At 44.4% G+C, this 21,925-nt stretch overlaps 1 long non-coding RNA gene across 2 annotated transcripts; it reads left to right on the forward strand.

Moving 5' to 3' along the window:
- Window positions 1–552: 552 nt before the first annotated feature.
- LOC131821647 (uncharacterized) lies at window positions 553–21,626 on the forward strand. 2 transcript variants are annotated; one of them, XR_009349956.1, is made up of 3 exons: window positions 553–780; window positions 15,276–15,434; window positions 21,380–21,626. It is a non-coding gene; the product is annotated as an uncharacterized LOC131821647 (long non-coding RNA). The 2 variants fall into 2 exon arrangements; XR_009349955.1 differs by lacking the exon at window positions 21,380–21,626 and adding an exon at window positions 16,302–16,487.
- The last annotated feature ends 299 nt before the right edge of the window (window positions 21,627–21,925 follow it).

The following is a 21,925-nucleotide window of genomic DNA, read 5'->3' on the forward strand; positions in this document are numbered from 1 at the left end:
GTTGAAACACCCAAATATCAATTTAATGACCAAGATTTTCTCAGGTTCCAGAGCTGAGAACGAGGACATCTTTGGGGGCCATTATTCCACTTGTCACTGATGTCTCCATCACTCTCCGTGGAACCCCTGGTTGACAAGCCCCATTCTCTGGTACACGGCTTCCGCTCCTCTCTTTGGTGCCGTGTCTTAAATATTAGCCGAAGGTTGAAACATTAGCCTCAGGTGTCCTCATCTCTGATAACCCCTTGCATTTAGGAATGTTAAGATTAAGTGAGTTAATATGTGTAAAGTGCTTGAAAGAGTTTCTGCCAGACTGTAAGTGCCATACAAATGTTAGCTTTTATTATGTGATATTATTATCATCAAAGGGAATCTTCTGATGTTAAAATTGGGAAAAAGCCCGAGGGGGGGTGGAGATTGCAGAGGAATGCTTCCAGAGGGAAAGTGGGGAAGAAACAATCTTGTGCCAAAAAATCAGAAGCTGAAAGGCTTTTTTTCTTTTCTTTTCTTTTTTTCTAAAAGTTGAAAGGCTCTGAGTTTCTCAGCAGAAAAGAAGCTGGAAGAACTAGGGCCGTCCTGTTTATCCGCTGTTGCTGTTCCTCTTTCCGTGGCTGGGGTTACCCAAAGTCAACTGCTGTTGGGAAGCAGATGCTCCTCCTCCTGACGCCTCCTTAGAAGGTCAAGGGTAGCCTAACGCTGTGTGACAGTGCCTGTGACCATCACCGCACTTCATCTCATCACGCAGGCATTTCTTCAGGTCACCTCATCCCAAGAGAAAGGGTGAGTACAGCCCAAGGTGGTGTCTTGAGAGAGAGGCCATATTTGCCTTTTTATTACAGCACATCGTTGTAACTGTTCTGTTTTATTATTATTACTGTTAATCTCTTACTGTGCCCAATTTATAGATGAAACCCTGTCTGTGTGTATAGGACAAAACATGGCATGTAGCCTGCCATACTAGATGGGGTTTCAGGCATCCATCGGAGGTTCTGGAATTAATTCCCCACGGATAAGGGGGACTACTGTTTATAGAAGGAAACCTTTAAAATACTGGGAGAAAACAATTTCCAATTAAGAGTTCTACAGCCATCCAAGCTTGGAGTTGTGGGAATGATGTATACTGAAGACATTTTGAGACTTGCAGAACTGCAAAAACTTTATTTCCTATGCATTATTGCTCCGGAAGCTACTGGAAGACAGGCTCGCTCCGCCACCTCCACCCCCAAAGGAGGGAGTGAGTCTCAAAGAAAGTGGAGATGATAAAGGCGGGGCTAGTAACAGGAGGACTGGGCTTAAGAAAAAAGCAAACATATTTTTAAACACTGTTTTACATACATTTGCAATAACAACAGAGAAAATCCTCTGGAGCAGGGGTCTCCAACTTGAACTTAAATCAGCTGGAGGCTTAGTTGAGACAGTGCAAGCTTCCTGGGCAGTAACTATTGTACGTACATATTTTAGAGCGCTACCAAGGTTAATGAGGGTCGAAATGGGGCGGTTGCAAGCCGTGGTACCTGCGGCAGAAACACGGGGGTGGGGGAGGGGCCGTGGAGCATGGGGGCTGGGAAGCAGCGCCTATTGCAGTAAATGAAGTTTTCCTGGCGCACAGTCCCGCCTATTTGCTGGCTTGCCTTTGCTGGCCGCTTTCCCATGACAAGGGCAGACTAAGTCTGGGAGTCTTTGGGTGGGGGTGGGGGGAGGGCCCCTGAGGCCCACAGAGCCTAAAATATTTACCATCTGGCTCTTTACAGAAGAAGTTTGCCAACCCCCGTTTTAAACGATCCGCGTTTCTACACCTGAAACCAATACAATATTGATGGCGGGGATTAGCCAATGAAAAATTTATCAAGTCGGTGTTTATCAGAATAAAAACTAAATGAAAGAAAAGCAAAAATGTACCCCCCCCAAAAATGAATGTCAACAGAATCCTAAAAATGTTAGCGCTGGAAGAGACCACGGGCAGGTGCACTGTTCACGAGGGAGGAGACAGCTGTGTGCAGCCGCGGGGGTGGGAGTGGGGTGGAGGGTGGGCAGCTGGTCCAGGGTCCTGGGTGGTGGGGGGACCTTTCATCTTTCTCCAGGCCCTGGTCCCTCCCCTCCCCCCAGCCCTGTGTCTACCTCCACGCTGCTATGGTCCACTCATCCACCGTTGGCTTTAAGTGGCTTTCCGTCGAGGTGGGGTATTAAAAAGCCACTAGAGTAAGGGCTCATGAACGAAAAGAGCACGTGACCAGGGTTTGTGGGGCGATCTAGTCTGGCGTCCGGCAGTGAGGGCCAGAGTCCTGCAGCCCTCAGGGAAATGAGATGCCCAGAGTGTGATTTGCAGTTGCCCTCTACCGTGAAGTCTTCCTCTAGCTTGTTGGCAGTGATTTTATTGGTGCAAGGTATGCTTTTGCCAACTGGGAGCCTATAATCTCCCCAGTAGAGGGATGTGTTATGCCCCAATAATGGGTCCGTGATTAAAGGAGCGAGACTGATATAAAGCGAAGGTCAAGCAAAGCTTTATTTCATGCCAAGCATCAAGAATCTAACCGAACGTTCGGGGCTGCACCTCTTACAAGAGAGGGCGACCCTTCTCTGTTTCACAGACTAGCTTTTAAGGGCAAAGGCCATGTGTTCAGGCCTGGCCACGCACAGGTGGCCAATGAGATTGTAACACACACAGGAAACTCCACAGTGATGCTAGGTGACCAGTTGAGTTACAATTGACCCTAGTAGACATTTGAACCAGCCTATTACACCTTGATTGGGATTGGCGCCCAAAAGGCTCCCAAGGGGCGGGGGCCCATACTGCTTGGTAGCTAGGGAGACAGTATGCACACACACCCCCCCACTGATCGGATGTCTCCACCTGGCCTGACCCACCCCTGTATCTGGGCTTTGTTACCTGGAGCTGGTTTCCAGGACTTGTTTCTAACTGAATCCCCTGGGGGAAGGGGAGCAGGGACAGTTTAACTTTAATGAAATCCTCTTGCTAAATAGGTCCTTACAGGATGGGAGTGGGGTGCAGTGGGCGAGGTCGGTGGGGAGAGGGAAGGGAGGGGCTCTGCTCCACACAGTGGCTCAGGGTCCCAGGCTGATGGCAGCTCTGCCGTCTTCAGCAGGAGGCTTCCAGGCACACTGCAGTGGTCCCCCCACCCCGCCCTAGGCCCGCAGGGAGTGAGGAAGGCCATGGGGGAGGCTATGGAGCTCCATGTCATTTCTGCTCCAGTTCCACTGGCTAAAACTCAGCCACCAGCCCGCCCCTAACTGTAAACGCAACTGGGAAATTTGCACATACCTGAAACATCAGGAAACACAGGATGGACTTACTTTACAACAATATTTTAGATACCATTCCAAATCACATGCTCAGTAGGTTTTTCTCCGACTTTTCACGTGTGTGGCCATGAGCCCGTGAAGGAGCAGGTGGATTTTGGTGGTCTTCCCCATACCTCTTGCTAAAGATGTTATTATTGCCCAAAAGTGCTTATAAAGCAAGATTCCCTTGTTACTGCTTACATCTTTCCTCCACTGGAAAGTGGCAATGAGTCAGGTGGATGTGGTTGTTTTAAAAAAATATTTTATTTATTTCTTTATTTAGAGATGGAAGGGGGGGCATGAGCAGGGGAAAGGGCAGAGGGAGAGGGAGAGAGAGAAAATGAAGCAGAGTCAGCACCGAGTGCGGGGCCTGACACAGGGTTCGATCCTGGGACCCTGAGATCATGACCCGAACCGAAATCGAGAGTTGGATGCTCAGCTGACCCCGCCACCCAGGTGCCCCCAGATGGGTGTTCTACAGGCTTCTTTTGTCCCGCCTGACTGTCAAAAGCACTCGGTCATTGCTATAGATGAGCAGTTTCATTCTATAACTTGGGTAGCTGAAAATTAGCAGGTAGGGATTTTAGCTGAGCCTTAAAAAAGACATTGTCTCTGCAAGGACTCAGACCGTGGGAGAGCGCCTACCTAGTCTGAGGCTAAACAGACTAAAGCAGAAACAGCCTTATCCATCTGCTAGCGCTGACAGGTCAGAGTGGGGCATAGAGCAGACTTTGGCTTCTCTGTCATCATTTAAACAGGGGAACAGTCCTAATGCCAGCTGCAGGGGGATGTCATCCAAGCCAGCACACCCACTTGCCTAGGGTTCCACGGGCCTGGGGCCTCCATGGATTGGGTCAGCAGGCATCCTGGATCCTGTGTCCGCATTCCCACCCCAGCTCTGCCAGTCGCATTGTCCTCCAGAAGCCACTACAGACTGGGAAAAGATGAAAACTCACTGTGCCCCACCTTAGCCACCTGGTCGGCTCTCCCAGCCCTTCCTGATCGCCAGGAGACATGGTGCTCCCAGCAGGAGGAGTGGACCTGGAGATCACACACCAGCGTGGGGCCATGGGGCTGGGCAGCACCCAATGGGGGCAGAGTCGAAGCAGGTGGGGGAAAGGGAACTCTAGAGGCATCAGAGATAAATTGCACTTCCGTTAAAACACTACCTAAGGCTGTCCCATCCCTACCTAGGGGCCATTTGTTTGCTTTTGTAGTAAAAAATGCTTTGATTTAGGGTGGGCTTTGGGTATATGTTCACTTTGATTTACAAATTCCTGCCATCTAGTGGCTAAATTAAGAACGCATCTTCTCTCTTGAACAATGTTCTGATCCTTGAAATGTCAGTTGGGTTTTTTTTTAAGTGCCTAATGCAGAGTAGATGTTCAAAATTATTTGACGTAAAATGAAATGTGGTTCAACCAGAAGTTTCAAGATGTAGTATGTGAAACACACAAGGATGTGAAAGAAAACAGACAGACGTGATGGCTAAGCTCTTGTCTGTGTTCTAATCCAGTAAGGATCTCTCCTAGGAGAGATTTGTCTAGAGAAAGGGGAGAGAACTGGACTACCCCAGTGGTTTTGACATCTGTCTGGACATTAGCATCACCTGGGATCTTTTAAAAATTCCACAGCCCAAGTCACATTCCAGATCAATGTTCTTCATTTCAACATACTTTATTTGAAGCAAAACAAAGGCAAGGAAATCCAAGACTTTCGAATTATATAGGATGATTATTTACTTGGTGAAAGGCTTCCCCTCTTTATGAAAAAATTCACCACAGGATTTCTTAGTGCAGCTGACTCCTTTTCTGTATCTTAAATTAAAGAAAATTTTTTTTTTAATTTACTTGACAGACAGAGATCACAAGTAGGCAGAGAGGCAGGCAGAGAGAGAGGAGGAAGCAGGCTCCCCGCTGAGCAGAGAGCCGGACATGGGGTCGATCCCAGAACCCTGGGATCATGACCTGAGCCAAAAGCAGGGGCTTTAACCCACTGAGCCACTCAGGCGCCCCTCTTAAATTAGTTTAAAAACCCAATTCTATGTTCACCTACTTGGTAATTTTGGGGGGGTTAAAGCGAAACACATCAACATATTTGTCTAAGTCATTGGCTCTATATTTTTGTACTTGTCCATCCAGCAGACCAGAAAACAGAAAGAGGAACTTTCCAAAAGAAAAGAGATTCCCCTCCCTCAGGGCTGCCGTGTATGGGTACATAGGTTGTGCACTGCACAACTCCAAGAGGCCTGTGCCACATTGCCAGTGATGGGAATCACAGCAGCATGGTGGGGCTGCTTTGACACTAGGTGTTGAGAAGGAAGAAAGAGGGCTGTTTGACTTGTGTCTCTAACATGAGAGCTGGTTGCCCACCAGCTCAGTTTAGCAAGAACCCCCAGTCAAACCCAGCAGCTGTCACTTTAAGGCCAGTACTGTTTCTCCTGGGATGGCTTCCTGCTGGTTCAGGTCATTTCTCCAGGTACATGAAGATCATCTCTCTCTCTTTTTCTCTCTCTCTCTCTCCTTCTAAATACTTTCTCTGAGAACATGTTTAAAAAAGACTTGTTTCAGCTCATCCATATTCAAGAGAACTTCATGTCTTGTGCTCTAAACATGAAAAACTCAACTAATAGAAAGATCTTGTTTACTCCCCTGAACACACATCATGACTCATCGACCTTCAATGTCAATCTTGCCTCTACTGACCATATACTGATTTCCCCCCATATTCAAACACAAGTTTAACCTCTTCTCGAAAATATGATCAGTTTTGTGTTTCAAATGGCCTTGGAAATGTGTTTACCTGTGAGGGGAAGCCTCTCTCAGCGGGGAATCACAAAGCAGTTTCTGGGAGGGAAAGGGGTGAGCCTTGCTTGCTGGCGTGGATGGTTCGGCCTCCTGCGGAATAGAGGACTCGTAAAATTGATGTATTAAGAACGGAGGTGCTGAGCTGCTTTAGCTTCTGGCCAGGCCGGTCCTTTCATTTCTTCCAGCAACGGGGTCTTCGGTAAATATCAGAAGCTGTCTTGCAAAGTCCTGAGTCTGGGGGCTCCCCCCATCTCCAAGGTAGCTCCAGGAATTGTAGACGCTACTTTGCCCCTCTTCGCCTTCCTTGGCTGCCTGGAAGCCCAGAGCCATTTGGGGTTTCCAGCATTCTCTATTAGCTTGGCTTTCTAATGGAGTTCTTCCAAACCCACTGGGTCTTTTGAAGTTGTGTTAGTCGGTTTGGTTTTATGATTTCTGTGCCTTTGCTCTTCAGGTAGCTCCACATCCCTTCAGGAAAGGAATGAGAATAAAGAAACACACCAAGTGGAAGTACGCATCTCTAACTCCGAGCCTTTGCGATCTCGTTAAGAGGCAGGCACTAGGGAAATGAGAGACCAGGAGACCCCGGACCCTGCTTCCTGCTCACGGAAGAGGAAGGGGTGGCCGGGGACAGAAACACGCTTTTGCTGTCCTTTTTCTTAACACATAGGAATCACGGGACAGAAAGCCATAGCAGTAAGCGGGGACAGCATGTGCCTCTCGCTCAGGTGACAGGCTCGGGTGATCAGATCCACCTGGGTTCAAACCCCAGCTCCGCTGTGTGCGGTCTGTTCTTCAGTTCATTCATCTGTAAAATGGAGATAGTAACTCACACTCCTTGGCTTTCGTGAAGATTAATGGAAATACTAAACATGAACGCTTAGCACAGTGCTTGGAGAATGCATAATAGGGGCTTAATATATATTATAGCCAAATACACTAAGTATAGTTTTATCATTTTGTTATTTGTTGGAAAGAACAACTTCTAGGACAACCTTATTTCTCTCTTTAGAAGTTTCCCCAGTGTTTCTTTCTGAATTTTTATATCTGTAATGCAACTGTAGTGAGATACTAGTTTAATAAGACAGCTAAAGGTTTGATTTGCATATGGTGATCTTCAATTCAAGATAATTGGATGCTTTCTTTGCAGTTTCCTTTTTCCCAAACTTAAAAATTAACAGTATATGCTCTCAAGACACATATCAATAAAATCACCAAGAGGTAAAGCATTCTTATATTTCCTGCACTTTTAGGAAAAATGAGTTTGCTGGAAGTTACTCTGTTTCAGAAAGGTCAAATAGAGGGTTCTGGTTCCTTCCCTTCTGTGATGCTGAATTCACCATGAGACCCATACTTGCCGTATTTGAATTTTCCCAAGTCGTAGAGAAAGTGTCCGACAAAAAAATGAAAATTCTTACTGAAACGATGATTCGATAAAAGCCTTTTTCTAGAGGACAATTAAAATATAAACACATTCCCCACAATAATTGCTGTTTGGGGAGTGAAGCTAAACTTGCAAATCTCAGTTAGGCTAAACCTGCATATAATTGAAATGGAAAGGAAAATGGCCAACTACCAGTGTCTGAAACAAATATCAAAATACAGACAATCCTACTGTTACTGGCTTTCTTAGGAATGCATTATTTACTTCATAATTGGGATTATATTTAATTCTCTCAAAGTACAAGGCACTGAGGGAGGGAGGGGCAGATCCTTTGCCATAAGGAGCACATATCCGCTAACAGTCTGGGTCTCCACTCCCCCACCTCAGCCCTGCTGCCAGGCTCTGTAACCCTCCAGATTCAGGCACCATTTATACAGATGTATTCGATATGCTCTTCGGGTTTTGTTTTGTTTTGTTTTGTTTTGTTTTGTTTTCCTCTTCAACAGTAAAAGCACCATCCCTCTCTAGGAGGATAATTAAATTTCCCCAGATGCGTGCATGTCCCAAGCTGTAGGCCCAGGATAATTGGAGCCAAGCAGCTATTTGTTCTTTCATTTAAGTGGGTCCTAAGGCTTAGAGGTAGACAGGAAAAATCAGCGGCTTTCGAGAGCCAAGATGGCCATGGAAATGTGTAGCTAGGGTATGGCAGAACGACAAGCAGAAGCACAATCTTGATGAGAAAGGACACTTGACACTTGACCTCCATGGGGTAAAATAGAGAGTTCCCTCCCCCCCCAAAAAGGGGACAGCCTTGACTCGGGGGTAAACAACTGTGGCTCGATGCCAAAGCAGGACCAGTGTCCGGATCTTTGGATTCTTCAAGAGAAGTCCTAGATCCGACTTTTCTAGGAACTAGTCTCTGTTTTAAAAGTTAGCAACTCGGGATGCCTGGGTGGCTCAGTCAGTTAAGCATCTGCTTCGGCTCAGGTTATGATCCCAGTGTCCTGAGATTGAGTCTCACATTGAGTTCCCCGCTCAGTGGGGACTCACCTTGTCCATCTCCCTCTACCTACCGCTCTGCCTGCTTGCGCACACGCTCTCTCAAATAAATTTTTTTTTTAATTTAAAAAAGTAAAATTATCCCACAATATAGTTTTATTTATTTACTTATTTTTAAAGATTTTATTTATTTATTTGAGAGCGAGCACGTGCACAAGCAGGGGGAGGGGGAGAGGGAAAGAGAGAATCTCAAGCAGATATCACGTTCAGTGTGGAGCCTGATGCACGGCTCGGATCTCACAACCCTGAGACCACGACCTAAGCAGAAATCAAGGGTAGATGCTCAACAGACTGTACCACCCAGGTGCCCTGCTACAGTTTCCTTTAAAAGGAACTGTCTAAAATAATGCATGAAATACGTTCACTCAGGTAATTCATAAAACACATATTGAACAAACAGGTTGTTCATGACCGTCACCATAAGTGTAGTGAGTAAGTAGAAAATCAGGGTGAAAACACAGCTGAGTTCGGGTATGGGTAAAAGCAAAAATCTCAGAAAGAACAAGGTATCTTAAGACAACTGGGTAAACCACTGTGGGTGGGGCAGAGCATTTGTTAGGGAACATTTTTGGTGGAAAGTCTGAAAAAAATATAGACCTGGATTCTGTGTAGGCAGTAGACAATGGCATCGCTCACTTGTTCTTTCTCGACTTAAATATTGTTTTTCTTTTTTCTTTGTTTTGTTTTTCAGTCTGGGTTTTTTTGTTTTGTTTTGTTTTTTAAATGTAGGCTCCACACCCAACCTGGGGCTTGAACTCACGACCCCGAGATCAAGAGTCACATGGTCTACTGGCTGAGCCAGCCAGGCATCCCAAAATGTTGTTTTATAATCTCGGCAGAGCTGCTTTTTTCATCTGTGGTCTACCAGTTTCCTAGCTTCTGGCTTTCAGTTGTTTTGTCTTTACCAAGGTAATTGAATAGAAGGTGTGTCCCGGGTGAGATTCAGCACAGAGAAACGGCCAGAAGAAACTGAGCGACGTGAAATACAAGCCAGGGCAGCACACCCAGGCGTGGCGGGCTAGTCTACAGATTAGCCTAGAGGGGGCTTTCTCAGCCTCAGCACTACTTGGGGACTAAATTGCCCCTGCTTGAGGACCAAGTATACCCAGAACCACCATTCAAATTGTTAGAACTGGCAGGTATAACCACACATTTCAAAATTGCTGTGTTGGCCGATCAGAAATGGTTGACTGTCAGCAATCTCGGAGATTTCAACCTGACACGACTGTATGTCTATGTTCATTGGTATATAGCAGCCCAGTGACTGCTGGCAGTAGTAAAAAACTTGTTAGTGGAAAATAACTGCCACATCATTGAACGTCATAGTAACCAACTGTCGCAGTGGCCGTGTGTCTCAGTAGATTATAGAGATACTAAATATATTAATAGCCCAGCTAGGAAAAGCAGCTGAAAAATGTTTTCATCAATTTGCTGTGAGTCCATCAGAGGCGGAAAGTAAGTTCAGTGCCAAGAATAATGGTGTTGCCATAGCGTCTGCTCTTGGCTAATGAGATGAGAAGTCACCAGATACTAGAGCTTGCGGGGGCAGCTTCAGAGGCAGGCAGTGGAGTGTGGGGGCAGTGCTGGTGGAGGGTACTTAGTGATGGCATTGGAGCAAGAGGTGTTGGTGGCCCCGAGAGCTGCAGAGCCGTAGTTCTTCTGGTCCGTGCCACACCGTATGTCATGATATTCACTGGCTCAGCCACCTGAGATCTGGAACACCCCATCTGGTGGTCCCCAGGCGGCAACACATCCGATCTGGCACTGGGGCCCACGACCATTTAAGGGGACCATCATTGGATGAGTTAGATGTGGTTCCTTGTGCTAAATCGTGGCTCGGACACAGGCATCATTTAGCTAATCCTAGCTGCGTCAAACGAAAGATCAGATCAGCAATTTCTAAAAAATCAGGAGTGATTTGGAAATTATTACGAAGTCCAGTGAGCAATGCGCTACCACTTAGGCTACTTGGTAAGTAGTTTGAGATTGGTACAGTTTCATTTATTTGGGGTGTACAGGGAGCACATGTATAATTTTATGTGTATATGGATTTTTATGTTCATTTTATTCCCACAGCAGTTGTAAATATATTTACTTCATTGGTGGCCATCATCAGGTGTTTAGAATCCCACCGGTTCCCAAATCCAATATTGAAGACTGAGCAATTATATTCTGTGTTTCAACATACATATTTTAAAAAGGAAACATAGAAACAGAGAGGCAAGGGCTCCTGGGTGGTTCAGTTGGTTAAGTGTTTGCCTTTGGCTCAGGTCATGATCTCGGGGTCTTGAGATCGAGTCCCACATCGGGCTCCTGGCTCAGGGGGGAGTCTGCTTCTCCCTCTGCCTCTGCTCCTCCCCACCTGTTTCTGCTCTCTCTCACTCTTTCACTCTCAAGTAAATAAATAATCTGGAAAACAAAACAAAAAAAAGAAAGAGGGGAGTTCAAATGCTTGCCCGCCACGCACTCTGGATGCCTCACTAACCTTTTCTGAGCCTCAGTTTTCCATAGTCCACGGGGTTGTGGGAAGAACTGAATGTCTGTATGCGAAGCAGTGGGGCACGTAGTAGGAACTCAAGTTCCCTCTGGAGTTTCCATTAAAGAAGGAATTCACAAGCAACCTTTTTCTGTATTGACCTGAGATGCTTTACACCCAGTGCTTTGTATTTCACTCAGTAGCGGTGTTCATTAAACCTATTCTACTGCCTGAATTTAAAGCACCCGAAATTTAAGGGTCTAAATATTCCAGAGGAGAGTGTTTGAACTAAAATTCCTGAACTTGGCTACAGTCCCTCTCTTACCTATGATAGGGTAACCTTGAAGGAGTGCCAGTGGGGTTAATGATTTACTAAGCATGGCTTTTTCCCCAAAGATACTTGAGCTGAGACTTTTTCAAGCCTGAATAAGGTCACATTATTCTTCTTTCAGAAGATCAAGAAGATCACATCATGCTTTTGACAATTGAATGGAGATAGTTGTCCTAAGTTGGCATTCAGAGACATGAACTTTTTTTTTTTTTTTTTTTGCTGAAAAGCTGTGCTCTTAAATCAGATTCTTCTATATGATAAATCTTCAGAAAGTACATTCTGAACTCTTTTACCCTCTTGAGCATTATATGTTGGAGAGAAAAAAAAGTCTCCAAAAATTATCCATTTTCTTTTTTTAAAAAATTATTCATTTTCCTTATAAAAAGAAATGAACTGTTTTTTTTTTAAATAAAGGTGTTTTTTTTTTAAAATAAATACAGGGAGTCATTGGGCTCAACATTTCCCCACTACCTTCGCTAAATTAATTAGGTGGCATAAACAGTTTCTTTTCAACCGACACCTCTAAGCCTGAGGAACAAAAGAGTTTTAGCACAAAGAGAAATGGTTTCACCATCACAACCCTGAAGACTTGAACAGCGGTGGGAACCGAGGACCGTGGTATAAAGAACAGAGGAAAGAGACAGGGGAGCATGCGCATTGCTGACTTGAGGGCTCTTCTTGTGGTCATGACCTGCTCCTCCAAGGACAAGGGTCTCAGTGCTCTGGTGAAACAGAAGGGGAGGTTGGGGCAATTCAGAATGCAGAGGGCCAAAAAGCCAGTGGTAGAATTGGAAAGCTTTGGGAGGTGTGTGTGGAGGGGGTGGGTGTGTCCCTCATATAATGATCAGATAGACATGTTTTGTTGACTTCTTTGACATCTCTCTAAGAGGTTTCTAGGGATCACTTGATATTAATTCCCATTTTATCACTGGAGTATTTAGGAGAGTGGCCGTGTCTGCACAGCCCAGAGGGAAATGGATCTTTCAAAAGCCGCCAAACAATGAAGGGACTTTTGGTTGCTGTCTATGTGGATCATGTCAATTGCAAAATAATCACATTTACATCTGACTATGCCTTGTATCCTCTCTGAATGCACATTTCAGGAGTATTGTTTGGAGAACGTTTCTCATTTTTAAGTTCTTCCCTGCATGTCTTCTTTATTTCCAAAAAAAGAAAAGAAAGAAAAAATTGTGAGAATCTGCCATGCAATGTGCTAGATGAGGGGCTGGCAAACTTCTTATGGCCAAATGCTTCTGTACAGCCTTTGAGCTAAGAATGGTTTTTACACTTTTAAGTGGTTAGAGGCAGGAAAAAAAAAAAAACCACCCAAAAGAATAATATTTCATGACACATTAAATAAAATGACAGTTACATTGCAGTACCCATAAATAAAGTTTTACTGAAACACAGCCATGTGCACTGGGTTCCCTGCGTGGCTGTTTTTGTGCGGCAACAGCAGAGTTGAGTATTTGCGACAGGGATCCTATAGCTGGCAAAGCTGAAAATACTCTTTGGCCAAATCCTGTGTTGGACTCGGAGGATAAAGTTGTGACCAAGACTGACCCAATCTCTGATTTTGTGCTACTTACAGTCTAGTTACTAATGGAACAGAGAGGTAATGTGCACATAAAAGCAACAAGACGATAATTACAGATTAAGATAAACGCTGTGGCGGCAGCCGGCACAGGAGCAATGAGAAAAAGAGAAACTGTAGTCAGGGTGGGAGAGGAAGGAGCCCTGTGGTTTGAGGGGAGGTTTAAGAAATGACGTTTATAAACTGAGATCAGGAGATCAAAGGAGCCAAGCCTGTGATGGAGGAGCCAGTGGAAAGAGCTCTGTGAGGGAGGAAGGCACATATGCAAAGGTCCTGAGGCCAGAAGATTTGTATGTGTTTCAGGCAAGAGACTAGGGAAGCTGAAGGTCGGTGACGGAAGGGTACATGGAGCCGGCAGTTCAGGCACGGCCCAATTCCAGGTAGCACAGAAAGCCATAGATGGGTTTTAAGCAGGAGGGTGACGTGAAACAATTAGCTTTGATTTTAAAAAATGATTCCGATTGTCGTGTGGAAAGGGGCTAGAGGAGATTAAGCTATGAAAATTTTGTGGAGGAGGTCCATGCTGGGGATGGCTGCTGGCCACAGACATGGAGAGAAGGGAACAGGCTTGGATCGAGACTTTGCAAACAGAACTGACAGTCTCAGCCCATGAAAGCAGCGGGAAGGTCAGGATCAAGGATGCTGCACATATTTTTGACTCAAGCAACTGGATGGTTAGTGGTGTTATGTAATGAGGGAAGAATGCGTTGTTGAGGCGAGAAGCATCAAGTCAGCAGATGAATGAAAAAAGATGTGCAGGACACCTGGGTGGCTCAGTTGGCTAAGCATCTGCCTTCGGCTCAAGTCATGATCCCAAGGTCCTGGGATTGAGCCCCGCATTGGGCTCCCTCCTCAGCGGGGAGCCTGCTTCTCCCTCTGCCACTCCCCCACCCCTGCTCATGTGCTTTCTCTCTCTCTCTCTCTCTCTCTCAGATAAATAAAATCTTTAAAAAAGGATGGGTGTGTGTGCATGTGTGTACAGTGGAATATTCAGCCATGAATAATAAGGAAATCCTGTTGTTTTCAGCAACATGGGTGGACCTTGAGGGCATTATGCTAAGTGAAATAAGCCAGATTGAGAAAGACAAATACTGTATGATCTCAATTATATGTGGAATCTCAAAAAAGCCAAAGGAGTCCCTGGCTGGCTCAGTCAGTGGGACATGCAACTCGTGATCTCAAGGTTGTGAGTTCAAACCCCACGCTGGGTGTAGGGATTACTAAAAAAAAAAAAAAAAAAAAAATTAAAAATAAGGGGCACCTGGGTGGCTCAGTATGCTGTGTCTATGCTGTGTGAAGGCTATCTTCAGTTCAGGTCATGATCCCAGGGTCTTGGGATCGAGCCCCGCATCGGGCTCTTTGCTCAGCGGGGAGCCTACTTCCTTCTCTTTCTCTGCCTGCTGCTCTGCCTTCTTGTGATCTCTCTTTCTCTGTCAAATAAATAAATAAAAATCTAAAAAAATTTTTTTTAAATAAGTAAGCCAAACTCAGAACAACCCAGAGCAGAGTGGTGGTTACCAGCGGCCATGGGGTGGCAGAAATGGGGACGTGTTGGTCAAAGGGTACAAACTTCTAGTTATAAGATTAACCAGCTCTGGGGCGCTCAGGTAGCATGGTGATTACAGTTAATAATACTGTATTATCTACTTGAAAGTCACTAAGAGAGTAAATCTTAATTGTTCTTCCCACAAAACAGAAATGGTAATTATGGGACATGACAGAGGTATTAGCTAATGCCATGGTAATCATCATTTTGCAATACATAAGGGTATCAGATCAACACGTTTTACACCTTAAGCATACGTAAGTTTTTTGTTTTTTTTTTTTGTAAGTTTTATGTCAATTATATCTCAGTAAAGCTGGAGGGGAAAAAAAAAAAAAGACTTCTCAGTGGAGAGGTCCAGCTTCTTCTGTAAGGGACCAAACAGTAAATATTTAGGCTTTAAAACCCCATGACCTCTGCCCCAAATGCTCAATTCTGTTCTTGTGGCCATAGATAATGACAGCCAGATGCAATGGGTAAGTGCATGAATGGGTAAAACCTTAGTTTGCCAGGACCCCTGTCGTGGAGTTGGATGTTCAAGTCTACGAGAGAGAAAGAGAGAGAGAGAGAGAGAGAGAAAGCGAGTGCAGAACTCGAGATACAAATGTGGAAGTCCTTGGGATTCAGTCATGGGCCTAGATGACCGGTAAGGAGAGCTTATCAAAAGAGCAAAGAAGACAAGAAAGCCCAGGATCATGCTTGGAGGTATTCCAACAACATTGTAAAAAAAATGTTGGGTGGGTGGGGTAATCTTTATCAAAATTGTGTTCCTGGGATTCTTTAGGAACAGGAAACACTACCATAAGGAAGAAGTACTCTTTTTATACACCGTGTTGATCCAAAATGGACAGCCTTCTTCAATGGCTCCCACTTCCATAATGGAGTGAAGTAAGAAGCAGTTGTTAAAGCTGCCTGGCTCCCCTGTGTAGCTGTGTGACCTCAGGTAAGTTACCTAACCTCTCTGTTCCTTAGTTTCTCTACCTGTGAAAACAGTCATAAGATTGATTACATAGGTTTGCTGTGCAGGTCTGCTGTGTAGTATTATATACAGGTCCAGTATCATTACTCCTTCTCTCAACGGCTACCTTATTCTAGAAAGAATTTGCAGCTACTCGCTCTTATTGGTCCCAAAATACAAACCCTCCACTTCTCTGTTGGTTTGGCTCACACTAAAATGAAGCTCGGTTTTACTTACCTGACTCTGTTGCTCTTGTCATCAGAACACTAACCCACCTTCTCACGACAATGCGAATGGGGTACCCCATTTAAAAACCTTCTAGTTCCACCACTGTAAGACCTCCTCATACACCCATCTCCCCCCTGGTATGGGAATCTCATGCCATTTGACTCCTCGGCTTGAATTATGTATGCTGTGTCTAGCTCCCTTAAGCCTACTCATGGCACCAGAGCCTTTATCTTTGATCTAATTTCCAGAAGTGACTGATCCGACCTACATGGAAAGGACGTTCCCCTGAACAGCATCAGAGGATACGTAATCACCCAAGAAATCAGTTAATACCATCTTCACCTTGCCTCTCCAGAAAGCTGACTCTTTACTGGCCAATTTTCATGGAAAGGAGTTAGTCTAACATTCACCTTACTGGGTTCAAGTGAGGATTACTTTGTTTTGTTCTGGTTTTCATTTAATTGAGTGTCATTGTAGACTCATTGATTTTAACATACTGGTGCATTTCAGGCAATTATCATTCCATGAAGTTTTGACGTTCACACTGTCCTACCTTTGATCAGCACCCACTCCTTCAAGCTGGTTTCTTTATCCTCTAGACATATTCCTCCTTGTCTTTGACAGAGCCGAGGCAAGACGTCCTGACCCGCATTGTTCCTGCCCCAGACCTTGGATCTGCCAAATCCACAAGGATCTCTGCTTCCTGTTAGGGGGAGGCAACATTTACACACAAAACTCCTTTCCCTGAAGACTGATAATCAAAGGGAAGAAAAAGAAACTTTTTGTCTTGCTTTTCTGGTACAAGCTCTACTCTGAGGTAAACAAGGAGCCCCAGAAGACTAAGGGAAGCTCTTCTGTTTTTGTTTTTGTTTTTAAGCTCTTCTTTACTGAGGAATTCCAGCTAGTGTTTGTAGACCAGAAGGAATGGTAGAACTAGAAAACTAGCATTTTGCAGAGCAGAAAGCTTTATTGTGGAAACATCTTGGCTGTCACCACCTTAAACTAGTGATCAATCTCAGTGTCACTGAGAGCAGGACAATGACATGGTAATACATTAGATGGGATCATGGTGTTGGAATCATGAAGAAAAATGTCCTTATCTTTCTTTTGAACTGCTCTTACTGTGGTATAATTTATGTACCATTCCATTCGCCCATTTAAAGTGTGAAATTCAGTGGCTCTGAGTATAATCACAGAGTAGGGCCTCTATCTCCACAGTCCATTTTAGAATTTTAGAATATTTTCATTACCCCCCAAATAAACCCCACCCCCCTTAACCATCACGCACTAGTGTCCCCAGCCCCCAGCACCTGGCACGACCTCACTTACTCTGGGTCTATAGACTGGGCCTGTTCTGAACATGGAGTGAAGCCCCATGCGGTCCTCTGTGGTAACCACCTTCTTTCACTTAGCGTGCCCTTCGTAAGGTTCACCCACGTCATCGCCTGTATCAGAACTTCATTCCTTTTGATGGCTGCATGATATTCTATTGTGTGGAGGTATGGCCTTTTGTTTGGCTACTCTTCAGTCCATGGACATCTGGTGGCTTTTATCTTTGAATAGTATTGCTATGAACATTCATATCGACTGTTTATTTGAGTGCCTGTTTTCCCAGTTTTTGACTATCCACCCAAGAGTGAGACTGCTGGGTCGTATGGTAATTCTGTGTTTAACTGAGGAACAAACATCCAGACTGTTTTCCAGCGCAGTGGCGCCATTTTGAATTCCTGCCAGCAGTGTTCGAGGGTTCCAGTTTCTCTACATCCTCACCACCATTCGTCTTACCTGTTTTTTTGCGTATGGCCATCCTAACGGATGTGAAGTGGTATCTCACTGTGGTTTTCATTTGCTTTTCCTCCGATGGCTAATGACGCCGATCTTTTTTTGTGTGTTTATTAGCCTTTTATATATTTTCTGTGGAGAAGTAGCTGTTCAGATCCTTTTGCTTCTTTTCTTTCTTCGTTTTTTTTTTTTCGTTTTCCATTTCTAGATGTACTTTGTTGGTTTTTTTTTTTTTTTTTCAAGAGCAGTTTTGGGTTCACAGCAAAATCGAGTGGAAAGTACAGCGAGTTCCCATCCAGATACCTCCTGCCTCCCCACACAGCCCAGGCTCCCTGAGCATCACCAGAGCAGTACATTTGTTACAAATGATGAACCAACAGGGACACATTATTATCAACCCAGATCCGTAGCTGACTTTAGGGTTCACTCTTGACGTAACTTCCAAGGGTTTAGACAAATGTGTAACAACAGGTAGCCTCCACTGTAGGTCATGCGGGGTAGTTTCCCTGTGCTGGAAACCCTCTGTGCTCCATCTCTTCCTCCCTCCCTCCTCCAAACCCTGGCAAGGCTAATCTTTTTTATTGTTGTTGTTAACTGTTTCCTTAGTCTTGCCTTTTCCAGAACATTCCCGTACCTGGAATCATACACTACACAGAATTTTCAGATTGGCTTCTTTTACTTAGTAATATACATTGGAGGTTCCTGTGTGTCTTTTTATGGCCTGATGGCACGTTTTGTCTGAGCACTGAATAATACTCCATTGTCTGGATGGACCACTGTTTATCCATTCACCTACTGAAGGACATCTTGGATGCTCCCAAGTTTTGCCAATTATGGATAAAGATGCTATAAATAGGGGTGCCTGGGTGGCTCAGTGGGTTAAGCCGCTGCCTTCGGCTCAGGTCATGATCTCAGGGTCCTGGGATCGAGTCCCGCATCGGGCTCTCTGCTCGGCAGGGAGCCTGCTTCCCTCTCTCTCTCTCTGCCTGCCTCTCTGTCTACTTGTGATTTCTCTCTGTCAAATAAATAAATAAAATCTTTAAAAAAAAAAAAAAGATGCTATAAATATCCTTGTGCATGCTCCTTTGCCCATTTTTGAAAATTGTCTTTCACTGGGTTGTGGCCATTTTTTATACATCCTAGATACAGTTCCCTCATCAGAGAGATTGGCTGCAAACATTTTCTCCTACGCTTTGGTCTATCCTCACTTTCTTGATGGTCTCCTTTGAAACACAAAAGTTTACAATTTTGATGTCTAGTTCATCTGTTTATATTGTTGCTGTTGCTTGTGCTTTTGGTGTCATATTAAAGAGATCATTGTTTAACCCAAGGTCATGAACAGTTACATTGTCTTCTGAGAATTTCACAAATGTAGCTCTTACATTTAGGGCTTTGGTCCATTTTTTTAGTTAATTTTCCTATATGGTGTGATTTCTTTATCTTTTTATAGACACAGATGGAACAATTTAGAGGTGAATATACAATGACTGTAGTTTATATCGGACAAAACAGATGAGGCAAATATGGCAATTTGTTTTTAGATTTATTTTATTTATTTAAGAGAGAGAATGCAAGTGGGGAGAGGGGCAGCGGGGGAGGGAGAGGGGAAGCAGTCTCTCCAGAGTGCTGACGGAGCAAAGCAGGGCAGGAAGGAGGTGGTCCATGTGGGGGTCAATGCAGGGCTGTACACGTGGAGCTCACTACCCTGAGATCATGACCTGAGCCGAAATCAAGAATCAGGAGCTTGGCTAACTGAGCCACCCAGACACCCCAAATCTGGCAAAACAAAGTTTTTTTAAGATTGTATTTATTGATTGGAGAGAGACACAGCAAGAGAGGGAACACAGCAGGGGGAATGGGAGAGGGAGAAGCAGGCCTCCTGCTGAGCAGGGAGCCCGATGCAGGGTTCAATCCCAGGACCCCAGGATCATGACCTGGGCCGAAGGCAGATGCTTAACAACTGAACCACCCAGGTGTCCCTCTAGCAAAATTTTGGTAGTTGCTAAATCTAGGTGATGGGTTTATGGATGTTAATTCTACTCTTCTCTATTAAATTTTTTTTCTTTAAATGATAGAAAGTAAACAGAGATGATATAGAAATAGAGAATAAAATTGTATTTATTTTAACTTGCATCTTAAAGCAAATTATTTATAAACTCAAGCAGGTTATAATTAGTTAGAAATTACTCGCCGCACTCCTAAGAAATACACACAATTGAATGAATGCAGAAGGGTGTGTTGACACTGCTCTTAAGAACCACTGTTCTAGAGCTTCTTGCTCTTAAAGCAACTGCCAGCCACAGGTGACTGTTGAGCCCTTGAAAAATAGTCCAAATTGAGGTGTGCTGTAGTTGTAAAGTATATTTCAAAGACTTCATGTGAGCAAAAATTAAAAAAGGAATGCAAAATATCTCATTAATTTTTTTTAATATCGATACATGTAGGAGGGATTAACATTTGGGACATAACATTTAACCTATTAGGTTAAATAAAGTGTATCATTAAAATAACGTCACTGTTTTTACTCTTTTTACTTATTTTTTAATATTTTATCTTATTTATTTATTTTTTAAAGATTTTATTTATTTATTTGACCGAGAGACCGCGAGAGAGGGAACACAAGTAGGGGGAGAGGGAGAAGGAGAAGCAGGCTTCTGCTGAGCAGGGAGCCTGATGTGGGGCTCGATCCCAAGACTCTGGGATCATGACCTGAGCCGAAGGCAGATGCTTAACCAACTGAGCCACCTAGGTGCCCCTGTTTTTGCTCTCTTTAAATATGGCTACGAAAAAATGTAAATTACATATGTGGCTTGCATTATACTACTTTTGGGCATCACTGTTCTGGAGAGAAAGGACTGAGTTCAAAGGCCTGCATTCTGATTCCCTTGCTGCCTTTTACTAGCTGTGTAACTTTGGGCCATTTCTTCCATTTCTCAGCCCTAGGGTAGGTGGGAATAAATTCACTCTGCAAATGTTGAGAGCTTTTACTATACACAGAGATCTTGGCTAAATGATGTGGGGAATATAAAACGTGAAACTGTTCGTAAACTCAAATCAGTGTTTCTCATAGTAGTCCTATTGATGAGTCAGTGAAGTGAGAGGCCAACAGTGGAAATATTTTATTTTCTCCACTAACATTAAAATAATGTCTTTAAGTAATGACCATTTTACAATATGGCCAAAATCTGAGATCACATATACACATGGCATATGTTCTCTCCATCCTGAGTCTTGAGTCTTTCTTTGTATGTGTGGTCGATTTTCCTGGAGGCTCTCTCAACTCCACATTCCGTCCCAGAAGCGTGCTGTGGTAGATCTCTGGTGGACTAGCGGACCTGGTATCGATGCCCGTATGTGGCCGCATACCATCCTGATGCTGGTTTTGCCACATAACTTGCTTTGACCAATGGGACTTGGCAAATTCGATAATACAGAGGCTCGATGAGTATTTGCTCATCCGAGTGGAGGAAAGGGACAGGAGTGTGCATTCAGACAAGTGGTTATCAAGCTGGCGGGATTTTACTCCTTGGGGAATATGTGGCAATGTCTGCAGAGACCCGATTGTCATAGCTGGTCAGAAGGTGCCATTGGCATCTCGTGGGTAGAGGCCAAGGATGTCGCTAAACATCCTCCGATGAACAGGACAGCACCATCACAAGGAATTACCCAGCCTGAATGTCAGTAGTGCCAAGCTTGAGAAACCTGCTCTAGACCACGGTTTTGTCACCACAGCCTGGGTCCTTTGGGTCAAAGATAAAGGGCTGTGGAGAGAAAATGTCTGCTCTTGAACGAACTCACCTACAGTGGTTCTTTAAATCCCGCATAGATATGCCACGGACAGGTTTCTGGACTGTCTGCTACTCGTGATGATTTGATTTGATTTGATTTTTTAAAAGATTTTTTACTTTTTTATTTGACAGAGAGAGATATCACAGGCAGAGAGGCAGGCAGAGAGGAGCAGGGGAAGCAGGCTCCCTGCCGAGCAGAGAGCTCGATGTGGGGCTCGATCCCAGGACCCTGAGATCATGACCCGAGCCGAAGGCAGAGGCTTAATCCACTGAGCCACCCAGGCGTCCCTCTCATGATGATTTTGGATGATCCCAGTTTACCCTCAGCATTCAAGCCCAGTACCTCATCAAAGAGTTGAACCAACAACCATTTGGTAAGTTTTCCCCACCTAGATCTTGCTTCTCCTTGGTAGTATTGACATCATGGTTGGTGAGGATTCAACCCTAGCTTTCCAGCCCCTGACCATTAACATACTCAGAGACCAGGGGCTTTAGCTTCTACTGTAAGGTAGAGTCTGTCAGTTTTGTTACCCAATTACCATGGCCTGCCACGCTATCCAGAAGCCGCTTTCCCCCTGAAAAGAACATGTATATAGCTTGTCTATGAGAAAAAATTTAAGGACATAAAAATTACAGTAAATATTGTTAGCAGAAAATTTTATTAGAGTTTAAAAATGA

This window comes from Mustela lutreola, chromosome X (genome assembly GCF_030435805.1).
Source record: "Mustela lutreola isolate mMusLut2 chromosome X, mMusLut2.pri, whole genome shotgun sequence".
Lineage (NCBI taxonomy): Eukaryota > Metazoa > Chordata > Mammalia > Carnivora > Mustelidae > Mustela > Mustela lutreola.